This window comes from Syngnathus floridae, chromosome 14, assembly GCF_059516105.1.
Source record: "Syngnathus floridae isolate MCC-2025c chromosome 14, RoL_Sflo_1.0, whole genome shotgun sequence".
NCBI lineage: Eukaryota > Metazoa > Chordata > Actinopteri > Syngnathiformes > Syngnathidae > Syngnathus > Syngnathus floridae.
The window spans coordinates 324258-333733 of record NC_142426.1 but is presented as its reverse complement, the minus strand read 5'-3'; positions in this window follow the sequence as shown (position 1 = coordinate 333733).

The following is a 9476-nucleotide window of genomic DNA, read 5'->3' as shown; positions in this document are numbered from 1 at the left end:
TGCATTTTTAATTTTATTGCTTAAATCGCATTTTCTCGACGAGCTGAGTACGTTTTCTGAAATGTGCTCCTTCCGTCACTCTGGTTGGGTGCGCACAGTAAAAAGTGCTCCTGGCAGCTAGGGAGTGCCGCGTTGACCACTGCGCACGAAGAAATAAGCACCTGCAACGTTTGGTTTAGGTTTTAGTTGCATTTTTAATTTTATTGTTTAAATCGCATTTTCTCGACGAGCTGAGCACGTTTTCTGAAATGTTCTCCTCCCGTCACTCTGGTTGGATGCGCACAGTAAAAAGTGCTCTTGGCAGCTAGAGAGTGCCGCGTTGACCACTGCGCACGAAGAAATAAGCACCTGCAACGTTTGGTTTAGGTTTTAGGTGCATTTTTTATTTTATTGCTTAAATCGCATTCTCTCGACGAGCTGAGCACGTTTTCTGAAATGTGCTCCTCCCGTCGCTCTGGTTGGGTGCGCGTAGTAAAAAGTGCTCCTGGCAGCTAGAGAGTGCCGCGTTGACCACTGCGCATGAAGAAATAAGCACCTGCAACGTTTGGTTTAGGTTTTAGGTGCATTTTTAATCTTATTGCTTAAATCGCATTTTCTCGACGAGCTGAGCACGTTTTCTGAAATGTGCTCCTCCCGTCACTCTGGTTGGGTGCGCACAGTAAAAAGTGCTCTTGGCAGCTGGAGAGTGCCGCGTTGACCACTGCGCATGAAGAAATAAGCACCTGCAACGTTTGGTTTAGGTTTTAGGTGCATTTTTAATTTTATTGCTTAAATCGCATTTTCTCGACGAGCTGAGCACGTTTTCTGAAATGTGCTCCTCTCGTCACTCTGGTTGGGTGCGCACAGTAAAAAGTGCTTTTGGCAGCTAGGGAGTTCCGCGTTGACCATTGCGCATGAAGAAATAAGCACCTGCAACGTTTGGTTTAGGTTTTAGGTGCATTTTTAATTTTATTGCTTAAATCGCATTTTCTCGACGAGCTGAGCACGTTTTCTGAAATGTGCTCCTCCCGTCACTCTGGTTGGGTGCGCACAGTAAAAAGTGCTCCTGGCAGCTAGGGAGTGCCGCGTTGACCACTGCGCATGAAGAAATAAGCACCTGCAACGTTTGGTTTAGGTTTTAGGTGCATTTTTAATTTTATTGCTTAAATCGCATTTTCTCGACGAGCTGAGCACGTTTTCTGAAATGTGCTCCTCCCGTCGCTCTGGTTGGGTGCGCACAGTAAAAAGAGCTCCTGGCAGCTAGGGAGTGCCGCGTTGACCACTGCGCACGAAGAAATAAGCACCTGCAACGTTTGGTTTAGGTTTTAGGTGCATTTTTAATTTTATTGCTTAAATCGCATTTTCTCGACGAGCTGAGCACGTTTTCTGAAATGTGCTCCTCCCGTCGCTCTGGTTGGGTGCGCACAGTAAAAAGAGCTCCTGGCAGCTAGGGAGTTCCGCGTTGACCACTGCGCACGAAGAAATAAGCACCTGCAACGTTTGGTTTAGGTTTTAGGTGCATTTTTTATTTTATTGCTTAAATCGCATTCTCTCGACGAGCTGAGCACGTTTTCTGAAATGTGCTCCTCCCGTCACTCTGGTTGGGTGCGCACAGTAAAAAGTGCTCCTGGCAGCTAGAGAGTGCCGCGTTGACCACTGCGCATGAAGAAATAAGCACCTGCAACGTTTGATTTAGGTTTTAGGTGCATTTTTAATCTTATTGCTTAAATCGCATTTTCTCGACGAGCTGAGCACGTTTCCTGAAATGTGCTCCTCCCGTCACTCTGGTTGGGTGCGCATAGTAAAAAGTGCTCTTGGCAGCTAGGGAGTGCCGCGTTGACCACTGCACATGAAGAAATAAGCACCTGCAACGTTTGGTTTAGGTTTTAGGTGCATTTTTAATTTTATTGCTTAAATCGCATTTTCTCGACGAGCTGAGCACGTTTTCTGAAATGTGCTCCTCCCGTCGCTCTGGTTGGGTGCGCACAGTAAAAAGTGCTCTTGGCAGCTCGGGACTGCCGCGTTGACCACTGCGCACGAAGAAATAAGCACCTGCAACGTTTGGTTTAGGTTTTAGGTGCATTTTTAATTTTATTGCTTAAATCGCATTCTCTCGACGAGCTGAGCACGTTTTCTGAAATGTGCTCCTCCCGTCACTCTGGTTGGGTGCGCACAGTAAAAAGTGCTCCTGGCAGCTAGGGAGTGCCGCGTTGAGCACTACGCACGAAGAAATAAGCACCTGCAACGTTTGGTTTAGGTTTTAGCTGCATTTTTAATTTTATTGCTTAAATCGCATTTTCTCGACGAGCTGAGCACGTTTTCTGAAATGTGCTCATCGCGTCACTCTGGTTGGGTGCGCATAGTGAAAAGTGCTCTTGGCAGCTAGAGAGTGCCGCGTTGACCACTGCGCACAAAGAAATAAGCACCTGCAACGTTTGGTTTAGGTTTTAGGTGCATTTTTAATTTTATTGCTTAAATCGCATTTTCTCGACGAGCTGAGTACGTTTTCTGAAATGTGCTCCTTCCGTCACTCTGGTTGGGTGCGCACAGTAAAAAGTGCTCCTGGCAGCTAGGGAGTGCCGCGTTGACCACTGCGCACGAAGAAATAAGCACCTGCAACGTTTGGTTTAGGTTTTAGGTGCATTTTTAATTTTATTGTTTAAATCGCATTTTCTCGACGAGCTGAGCACGTTTTCTGAAATGTGCTCCTCCCGTCGCTCTGGTTGGGTGCACACAGTAAAAAGAGCTCCTGGCAGCTAGGGAGTGCCGCGTTGACCACTGCGCACGAAGAAATAAGCACCTGGAACGTTTGGTTTAGGTTTTAGGTGCATTTTTTATTTTATTGCTTAAATCGCATTCTCTCGACGAGCTGAGCACGTTTTCTGAAATGTGCTCCTCCCGTCGCTCTGGTTGGGTGCGCGTAGTAAAAAGTGCTCCTGGCAGCTAGAGAGTGCCGCGTTGACCACTGCGCATGAAGAAATAAGCACCTGCAACGTTTGGTTTAGGTTTGAGGTGCATTTTTAATTTTATTGCTTAAATTGCATTTTCTTGACGAGCTGAGCACGTTTTCTGAAATGTGCTCCTCCCGTCGCTCTGGTTGGGTGCGCACAGTAAAAAGAGCTCCTGGCAGCTAGGGAGTGCCGCGTTGACCACTGCGCACGAAGAAATAAGCACCTGCAACGTTTGGTTTAGGTTTTAGGTGCATTTTTTATTTTATTGCTTAAATCGCATTCTCTCGACGAGCTGAGCACGTCTTCTGAAATGTGCTCCTCCCGTCGCTCTGGTTGGGTGCGCGTAGTAAAAAGTGCTCCTGGCAGCTAGAGAGTGCCGCGTTGACCACTGCGCATGAAGAAATAACCACCTGCAACGTTTGGTTTAGGTTTTAGGTGCATTTTTAATCTTATTGCTTAAATCGCATTTTCTCGACGAGCTGAGCACGTTTTCTGAAATGTGCTCCTCCCGTCACTCTGGTTGGGTGCGCACAGTAAAAAGTGCTCTTGGCAGCTGGAGAGTGCCGCGTTGACCACTGCGCATGAAGAAATAAGCACCTGCAACGTTTGGTTTAGGTTTTAGGTGCATTTTTAATTTTATTGCTTAAATCGCATTTTCTCGACGAGCTGAGCACGTTTTCTGAAATGCGCTCCTCCCGTCACTCTGGTTGGGTGCGCACAGTAAAAAGTGCTCCTGGCAGCTAGGGAGTGCCGCGTTGAGCACTGCGCACGAAGAAATAAGCACCTGCAACGTTTGGTTTAGGTTTTAGGTGCATTTTTAATTTTATTGCTTAAATCGCATTTTCTCGACGAGCTGAGCACGTTTTCTGAAATGTGCTCCTCCCGTCGCTCTGGTTGGGTGCGCACAGTAAAAATAGCTCCTGGCAGCTAGGGAGTTCCGCGTTGACCACTGCGCATTAAGAAATAAGCACCTGCAACGTTTGGTTTAGGTTTTAGGTGCATTTTTAATTTTATTGCTTAAATCGCATTTTCTCGACGAGCTGAGCACGTTTTCTGAAATGTGCTCCTCCCGTCACTCTGGTTGGGTGCGCACAGTAAAAAGTGCTCTTGGCAGCTAGAGAGTGCTGCGTTGACCACTGCGCATGAAGAAATAACCGCCTGCAACGTTTGGTTTAGGTTTTAGGTGCATTTTTAATTTTATTGCTTAAATCGCATTTTCTCGACGAGCTGAGCACGTTTTCTGAAATGTGCTCCTCCCGTCACTCTGGTTGGGTGCGCATAGTAAAAAGTGCTCTTGGCAGCTAAAGAGTGCCGCGTTGACCACTGCGCACAAAGAAATAAGCACCTGCAACGTTTGGTTTAGGTTTTAGGTTCATTTTAAATTTTATTGCTTAAATCGCATTTTCTCGACGAGCTGAGCACGTTTTCTGAAATGTGCTCCTCCCGTCGCTCTGGTTGTGCGCGCATAGTAAAAAGTGCTCGTGGCAGCTAGAGAGTGCCGCGTTGACCACTGCGCATGAAGAAATAAGCACCTGCAACGTTTGGTTTAGGTTTTAGGTGCATTTTTAATTTTATTGCTTAAATCGCATTTTCTCGACGAGCTGAGCACGTTTTCTGAAATGTGCTCCTCCCGTCACTCTGGTTGGGTGCGCACAGTAAAAAGTGCTCCTGGCAGCTAGGGAGTGCCGCGTTGAGCACTGCGCACGAAGAAATAAGCACCTGCAACGTTTGGTTGAGGTTTTAGGTGCATTTTTAATTTTATTGCTTAAATCGCATTTTCTCGACGAGCTGAGCACGTTTTCTGAAATGTGCTCCTCCCGTCACTCTGGTTGGGTGCGCACATTAAAAAGTGCTCCTGGCAGCTAGGGAGTGCCGCGTTGAGTACTGCGCACGAAGAAATAAGCACCTGCAACGTTTGGTTTAGATTTTAGGTGCATTTTTAATTTTATTGCTTAAATCGCATTTTCTCGACGAGCTGAGCACGTTTTCTGAAAGGTGCTCCTCTCGTCACTCTGGTTGGGTGCGCACAGTAAAAAGTGCTTTTGGCAGCTAGGGAGTTCCGCGTTGACCACTGCGCACGAAGAAATAAGCACCTGCAACGTTTGGTTTAGGTTTTAGGTGCATTTTTAATTTTATTGCTTAAATCGCATTCTCTCGACGAGCTGAGCACGTTTTCTGAAATGTGCTCCTCCCGTCGCTCTGGTTGGGTGCGCACAGTAAAAAGTGCTCTTGGCAGCTCGGGAGTGCCGCGTTGACGACTGCGCATGAAGAAATTAGCACCTGCAACGTTTGGTTTAGGTTTTAGGTGCATTTTTAATTTTATTGCTTAAATCGCATTCTCTCGACGAGCTGAGCACGTTTTCTGAAATGTGCTCCTCCCGTCACTCTGGTTGGGTGCGCACAGTAAAAAGTGCTCCTGGCAGCTAGGGAGTGCCGCGTTGAGCACTACGCACGAAGAAATAAGCACCTGCAACGTTTGGTTTAGGTTTTAGCTGCATTTTTAATTTTATTGCTTAAATCGCATTTTCTCGACGAGCTGAGCACGTTTTCTGAAATGTGCTCATCCCGTCACTCTGGTTGGGTGCGCATAGTGAAAAGTGCTCTTGGCAGCTAGAGAGTGCCACGTTGACCACTGCGCACAAAGAAATAAGCACCTGCAACGTTTGGTTTAGGTTTTAGGTGCATTTTTAATTTTATTGCTTAAATCGCATTTTCTCGACGAGCTGAGTACGTTTTCTGAAATGTGCTCCTTCCGTCACTCTGGTTGGGTGCGCACAGTAAAAAGTGCTCCTGGCAGCTAGGGAGTGCCGCGTTGACCACTGCGCACGAAGAAATAAGCACCTGCAACGTTTGGTTTAGGTTTTAGGTGCATTTTTAATTTTATTGTTTAAATCGCATTTTCTCGACGAGCTGAGCACGTTTTCTGAAATGTGCTCCTCCCGTCGCTCTGGTAGGGTGCGCACAGTAAAAAGAGCTCCTGGCAGCTAGGGAGTGCCGCGTTGACCACTGCGCACGAAGAAATAAGCACCTGCAACGTTTGGTTTAGGTTTTAGGTGCATTTTTTATTTTATTGCTTAAATCGCATTCTCTCGACGAGCTGAGCACGTTTTCTGAAATGTGCTCCTCCCGTCGCTCTGGTTGGGTGCGCGTAGTAAAAAGTGCTCCTGGCAGCTAGGGAGTGCTGCGTTGAGCACTGCGCACGAAGAAATAAGCACCTGCAACGTTTGGTTTAGGTTTTAGGTGCATTTTTAATTTTATTGCTTAAATCGCATTTTCTCGACGAGCTGAGCACGTTTTCTGAAATGGGCTCCTCCCGTCGCTCTGGTTGGGTGCGCACAGTAAAAAGAGCTCCTGGCAGCTAGGGAGTTCCGCGTTGACCACTGCGCACGAAGAAATAAGCACCTGCAATGTTTGGTTTAGGTTTTAGGTGCATTTTTTATTTTATTGCTTAAATCGCATTCTCTCGACGAGCTGAGCACGTTTTCTGAAATGTGCTCCTCCCGTCGCTCTGGTTGGGTGCACACAGTAAAAAGAGCTCCTGGCAGCTAGGGAGTGTCGCGTTGACCACTGCGCACGAAGAAATAAGCACCTGCAACGTTTGGTCTAGGTTTTAGGTGCATTTTTTATTTTATTGCTTAAATCGCATTCTCTCGACGAGCTGAGCACGTTTTCTGAAATGTGCTCCTCCCGTCACTCTGGTTGGGTGCGCACAGTAAAAAGTGCTCTTGGCAGCTAGAGAGTGCCGCGTTGACCATTGCGCATGAAGAAATAAGCACCTGCAACGTTTGGTTTAGGTTTTAGGTGCATTTTTAATTTTATTGCTTAAATCGCATTTTCTCGACGAGCTGAGCACGTTTTCTGAAATGTGCTCCTCCCGTCACTCTGGTTGGGTGCGCACAGTAAAAAGTGCTCCTGGCAGCTAGGGAGTGCCGCGTTGACCACTGCGCATGAAGAAATAAGCACCTGCAACGTTTGGTTTAGGTTTTAGGTGCATTTTTAATTTTATTGCTTAAATCGCATTTTCTCGACGAGCTGAGCACGTTTTCTGAAATGTGCTCCTCCCGTCGCTCTGGTTGGGTGCGCACAGTAAAAAGAGCTCCTGGCAGCTAGGGAGTGCCGCGTTGACCACTGCGCACGAAGAAATAAGCACCTGCAACGTTTGGTTTAGGTTTTAGGTGCATTTTTAATTTTATTGCTTAAATCGCATTTTCTCGACGAGCTGAGCACGTTTTCTGAAATGTGCTCCTCCCGTCGCTCTGGTTGGGTGCGCACAGTAAAAAGAGCTCCTGGCAGCTAGGGAGTTCCGCGTTGACCACTGCGCACGAAGAAATAAGCACCTGCAACGTTTGGTTTAGGTTTTAGGTGCATTTTTTATTTTATTGCTTAAATCGCATTCTCTCGACGAGCTGAGCACGTTTTCTGAAATGTGCTCCTCCCGTCACTCTGGTTGGGTGCGCACAGTAAAAAGTGCTCCTGGCAGCTAGAGAGTGCCGCGTTGACCACTGCGCATGAAGAAATAAGCACCTGCAACGTTTGATTTAGGTTTTAGGTGCATTTTTAATCTTATTGCTTAAATCGCATTTTCTCGACGAGCTGAGCACGTTTCCTGAAATGTGCTCCTCCCGTCACTCTGGTTGGGTGCGCATAGTAAAAAGTGCTCTTGGCAGCTAGGGAGTGCCGCGTTGACCACTGCACATGAAGAAATAAGCACCTGCAACGTTTGGTTTAGGTTTTAGGTGCATTTTTAATTTTATTGCTTAAATCGCATTTTCTCGACGAGCTGAGCACGTTTTCTGAAATGTGCTCCTCCCGTCGCTCTGGTTGGGTGCGCACAGTAAAAAGTGCTCTTGGCAGCTCGGGACTGCCGCGTTGACCACTGCGCACGAAGAAATAAGCACCTGCAACGTTTGGTTTAGGTTTTAGGTGCATTTTTAATTTTATTGCTTAAATCGCATTTTCTCGACGAGCTGAGCACGTTTTCTGAAATGGGCTCCTCCCGTCGCTCTGGTTGGGTGCGCACAGTAAAAAGAGCTCCTGGCAGCTAGGGAGTTCCGCGTTGACCACTGCGCACGAAGAAATAAGCACCTGCAATGTTTGGTTTAGGTTTTAGGTGCATTTTTTATTTTATTGCTTAAATCGCATTCTCTCGACGAGCTGAGCACGTTTTCTGAAATGTGCTCCTCCCGTCGCTCTGGTTGGGTGCACACAGTAAAAAGAGCTCCTGGCAGCTAGGGAGTGTCGCGTTGACCACTGCGCACGAAGAAATAAGCACCTGCAACGTTTGGTCTAGGTTTTAGGTGCATTTTTTATTTTATTGCTTAAATCGCATTCTCTCGACGAGCTGAGCACGTTTTCTGAAATGTGCTCCTCCCGTCACTCTGGTTGGGTGCGCACAGTAAAAAGTGCTCTTGGCAGCTAGAGAGTGCCGCGTTGACCATTGCGCATGAAGAAATAAGCACCTGCAACGTTTGGTTTAGGTTTTAGGTGCATTTTTAATTTTATTGCTTAAATCGCATTTTCTCGACGAGCTGAGCACGTTTTCTGAAATGTGCTCCTCCCGTCACTCTGGTTGGGTGCGCACAGTAAAAAGTGCTCCTGGCAGCTAGGGAGTGCCGCGTTGACCACTGCGCATGAAGAAATAAGCACCTGCAACGTTTGGTTTAGGTTTTAGGTGCATTTTTAATTTTATTGCTTAAATCGCATTTTCTCGACGAGCTGAGCACGTTTTCTGAAATGTGCTCCTCCCGTCGCTCTGGTTGGGTGCGCACAGTAAAAAGAGCTCCTGGCAGCTAGGGAGTGCCGCGTTGACCACTGCGCACGAAGAAATAAGCACCTGCAACGTTTGGTTTAGGTTTTAGGTGCATTTTTAATTTTATTGCTTAAATCGCATTTTCTCGACGAGCTGAGCACGTTTTCTGAAATGTGCTCCTCCCGTCGCTCTGGTTGGGTGCGCACAGTAAAAAGAGCTCCTGGCAGCTAGGGAGTTCCGCGTTGACCACTGCGCACGAAGAAATAAGCACCTGCAACGTTTGGTTTAGGTTTTAGGTGCATTTTTTATTTTATTGCTTAAATCGCATTCTCTCGACGAGCTGAGCACGTTTTCTGAAATGTGCTCCTCCCGTCACTCTGGTTGGGTGCGCACAGTAAAAAGTGCTCCTGGCAGCTAGAGAGTGCCGCGTTGACCACTGCGCATGAAGAAATAAGCACCTGCAACGTTTGATTTAGGTTTTAGGTGCATTTTTAATCTTATTGCTTAAATCGCATTTTCTCGACGAGCTGAGCACGTTTCCTGAAATGTGCTCCTCCCGTCACTCTGGTTGGGTGCGCATAGTAAAAAGTGCTCTTGGCAGCTAGGGAGTGCCGCGTTGACCACTGCACATGAAGAAATAAGCACCTGCAACGTTTGGTTTAGGTTTTAGGTGCATTTTTAATTTTATTGCTTAAATCGCATTTTCTCGACGAGCTGAGCACGTTTTCTGAAATGTGCTCCTCCCGTCGCTCTGGTTGGGTGCGCACAGTAAAAAGTGCTCTTGGCAGCTCGGGACT